Genomic DNA, 5052 nt, shown 5'->3' with positions numbered 1-5052 from the left:
AGATCTACTCAACCAACATCATTGTACTAGAGACGTGTACTAATTGATGTTATATACCACTCCCTCCAGCTACAGTTACGCACGATATTAAGGGACCATTAAATTAATTGTATTAAGCAACAAAGCAGGATGCCAATTGCGTACGTTTAAATGGTGTTACATAAACTTGATCCATACAGATCAATTAGCATAGAGTGTATCATATCTATTGTGTAAGTAATGGGCATTAACTGTTACCGTTTAAAACATAACAAATAAATGACTAATTTTATTAAGATATTTTGCTTCTTTTACTCAACACTGTAGTAAACTACAACAACGAATCGAGATCACCGAAGCTGAAATCTAGAATTGATCCTATGAAATACCAAATGTGCAAGCAAAACCTAGCTAGAAAGTATTGTGTGTATGTAAAAGAATTTAAGACTCTTTCATATGTTGATATAAAGGATAGGGATATTCTACCCGACGGTCACAGAATGTAAAACTCGAGGCTTGCCGAGGGTTTTACAACACTTTGTGATCCCGAAGGTAGAATATACATATCCTTCATATCCACATATGAAAAAGTATTCTTCTCTCATACTTCGACGTTTAATTGCAACTTTCCGCCATTTTGAAATGAATTCGAAAAAAGTCTTACCGTAAATCATTCCTCCATACATGATAGTTGCGTGATATTTTCAACGCAAATTCTATTGTTTGTATATTTTTATGTAAATACTGCATAATTTTTGAAAAAGAGTGTCAAAATTGTAGCGAGAAAGGAGTAATTTTGTTGACACTGTGATGTCACGAGGCGTTATTGCATGGGTAGCCATGCAATACAGCTTCAGGTGCCATGAGTGTATTCCCCTAGACCAGCCAGTATTACACGTGTAGGTATGAGACAAATTTTAATATATGATTAAAAATAAGTGCTAAGGACTTAAAGTTATATGTGTCGTAATTTTCATACTCACTAATTAAGAAAACTTTTTCATGTGTTATTCATCGCCAAAAAATATAAACATTTCGAGAATTACAATCTTACAATACACATGTTTTGATTTTACAAGAACAAATAGGAGCTGAAAAATGATCTTTTGGTAGAGCATTATATCTACATCTATAGTGCAGTGAAATGAGTAAATAAAAAATGACCTTTAAGATAAGTTGTGGTCTATAAATTCTTATTTTTGCTGTGTTATTTTAATTGAAATGTGATTTGTGCTGGTATGTTTTCATCTGAACATACAAAACAAGATTTTTACAGTGATAAAATTATGCTTTGTAACTAATAAAATGTTTATAAGGCATCAAACATGTTTATCTGACATTTGGGAGATGTTCACATCTAAAATCATCAACCCTTTTGGTTTTCAAAAATTACCGAAGAAAAAATAATATATCAAAATTATCGCTTAGTTATGCAGAATAACTTTTAATTTCTATATACGGTATTTTCAGGATCGCATTGCTCGGGCATGTCACGTATACATGTGGTGTGTTTTGAGTGTTCGGACATTTGTTCATCGCATCCTATCCAATTTCAAACAATTTTAATGATAAAATGGGATTAGACAGTATGCATTCCTTAACAGGTCTTCTCTTACAAAAGAACACATTGGAATAGGTTACAAACATTCATGAACATTAACATACACAAAAACATTTAATTTCTCATTCTACTGAAAGATTAATATTGAGTATTGCTTAATATCTCCTATCCAATGATAGTCAGTTTCTCTTTCCGACCCTTTCCCATCGATATTCTCCCTAATCCGTAGAAGACGTATTTATGACGCTCCCTGCATCCGTCAACATTCTTTGTATTGTTATATAACAAGAGATACATATCATGTATAATAGTTAGTTACTAAGATGTTAAAAAACACTATCGTTCATTTTTCTCTAATAGTATATATTATTCTAAAGATCTTAAAATAGGTGCTAAATAATCAATCCACCCTACAAAGACTCAATATGTTTTCGAAAAAAAAAACAAGTTTTTAAACAAAAATAAAGCATAAGAAAATGGATAATGATGGCCTAAAAGGACGTTACACCATCAAACAAATGCTAGTTTTCCTGTGTAATCTATGTTAACACCGAATAATATTATTCAATCCGCTGTTTTGCCGTCTGGCGCATTGATAATCAACTAACGCGCGGTAAACAATTTTCAATCTCCTCTCATATTCCCGTTTTAAAAATCAAAACCATTTCAAAACCAAAACATGCAGTTTACATATAAATTACCTTTGAATGGCCACTATATTAAATCTAGTCGAATACGACATAAGTATGAATACGTACCAAAAAGATTATTTAATGGGAAAAAAATAGTTAATATGCAAGAATTGATATTTCATACAAGCATTTAATAAAACATTTATACCAAGACAATTACCAAAACGTAGGATAATTTTTTATGTTATAAAGATATAATATAATTATTATATGTTATGTTATAAAGATGTGGTATAATTATTATGTTATGTTGTAAAGATATGGTATAAGCATTATATGTTATGTTATAAAGATATGGTATAATTATTATATGTTATGTTATAAAGATATGGTATAATTATTATGTGTTATGTTGTAAAGATAGATAATTATATAGTATGTTATAAAGATATGGTATAATATTATATGTAATGTTATAAAGATATGGTATAATTATTATATGTTATAAAGATAGGTATAATTATATTTATGTTATAAGATATGTATAATTATTATTGTTATGTTGTAAAGATATGGTATAATTATTAAGTTATGTAAAAGATATGGTATAAAGTATTGTATAATTATTATTATATGTTATTAAAGATGTGGTATAATTATTATATGTTAATATGTTATAAAGATGTGGTATAATTATTATATGTTACCGTATAAGATTCAACCAAGCGTTAACAAAAGACCAATTGGAAATCATAACAAAAACCATTCCTTTATAAAATCCCATTCAAACATGGCCAATTAATAACGCATGTTTCTATGGCCTACCTCCCGGCGGATTATTATAAGTACAATTTGCCTTTATTGATAATATTACTTGAGGTGTTTGGTTGTTTAATGTGATCTCATGATAAATTATTAATGTGAGATAATTGATAAAGATAGTTTTCATTCTAATGTTATAAATTCCATACAAACTGCCAGCAGCACTATCTTGTTTATGTGGTGCATATCCCCTGAATGGTTGATTAATTTCGTAAGAGCAAAAGTTCAATACAGTTTTGAAAATGTGCAATACAGGAATGCGATACTTGTCTTTGTTAGAATAATATGAAAGTTAAGATCATATTGTACACATACATATAATTCCCAAAGATTTAAAAGGGTTCATTCATTTAAATTGCAGTATCGTTGTCATACTGTTTCAGGCTACTTCAATCGGCAACTAATCAGCTTGAGTGAAGTTGAGTCAATATGATTATTGACAGTTTTGTTATAAATTCCATGGTTGGTAAAGAAATGTAAGCATCTTTATCTGATGTTTGCAGTTCGGATGTGTGTTTGCTAGGAAGACATTTGCCAAATAAATAGCATTCGCTGTTAATAGACGCGTGATTTAAAACATTGGTTACACAGTGAACAACAAATAATCTTAGTTACCAACAGTCACTCTAGCTATTCTCATAAAAAAACAAAAATATCAAAGGCATAAAAGTTTATCAAAAAGACCATAAACTCTCACAGTTTGCAGATGCCACATCAATAATTTTAGATGGATCGTAAAGCTCATTCAATGAAACTCTAAATGTGTTAAATCTTATTGGTAAGATTTCTGGCTTGAAAGTCAATAATGACAAAAGTTATTTAGATCGGGAAGAAAAAAATCCGTGCTGACGTATACCACCATATATATGGGAACTTAAATGGGGTGAAACAAAATTCAATTTGCTTGGTATTCATTTTTCAGTTAATTTAGATAAAATTACTAGTATAAATTACACAAAATTGCAAACAAATATAAAAAGATATCCTTGGTCATTAGGCAAGAGACCCCTTATTCCTATTGGAAGAATTGTAGTTTTAAAATCAATTATTATACCTAAATTCAATCATTTGATTATATTCATTCTCACTCCTGGAAACACTTTCATCCAACATTTGAATACTTTATTCTCTAATTTCATTAGGCAATCAACAGTTGACAAAATCAAAAGAAAAAAGTTTAATATCAAATTATGAAAATGGTGGTCTTAAAATGGTTGATATTTTTTGAATTCATATCTAGTTTGAAATGTACATGGATGCGAAAGCTTCTTAAAAGTAATAGAAAACTCTGTATTAATATTTTTGAAGCATAACACTTCCCAATATCATATCAAATAATACATTTTGGAACCATGTTTTCCAGGCATAGGTTAGGGTATCTGAAGCAGTACATGTGAGAACTTCTTCAGAATTTTTAAGACTTCCTTTATTGTACAACACTATTTTTTTGCATTGATAATAAATCCTTTTTAAACAAAAAATGGTTTGATAAAGGTGTTCGAAATGTTTGGGATTTATTAGACCAAGATAATAATTTTCTTTCTTTTAATGATTTTAAATAAAGATCCGGTATAGAATCAGATTTTTTTGCTTTACCGATGTATATGCAGTTGTATCAAGAAAATATGTAAGAATCTAAATTTAAACCTTAGTATGTTAAATAAACTAGATAGACCATTGATACCTAGCCATATTCATATGTTATTTAACAGTATTAAGGGGTGTAAAGACAGGTGTTTTTGTTTAATTGAAAAAAATAAAGGTTTGATACCATCAGAGCAGAAATACTGTTTGGTGTGACTTTTTTCAATTTTTTCAATACCTCTCAATTTCATTATTCTTTATATGAGGTCTTATATTTTTCTGTATCAAGAAAAAAACAACATAAATACGCAAAGTTTGAGTGAGTTTTTTTTTACAAAATATGATGTTGAAAAAAGCTGTCAATTAAAAATGGTTGTATTGAGAAATTTGATCAAATATGGATCAATTTGAAATATATTTTGAATAGTTCTTTAAATATGCCAATGTTTGTATGATGTTTTTATGTTGTTCTTA

Source organism: Argopecten irradians, chromosome 3 (assembly GCF_041381155.1).
Source record: "Argopecten irradians isolate NY chromosome 3, Ai_NY, whole genome shotgun sequence".
In the NCBI taxonomy this organism is placed as follows: domain Eukaryota; kingdom Metazoa; phylum Mollusca; class Bivalvia; order Pectinida; family Pectinidae; genus Argopecten; species Argopecten irradians.
This window is presented reverse-complemented; position numbering follows the sequence as displayed.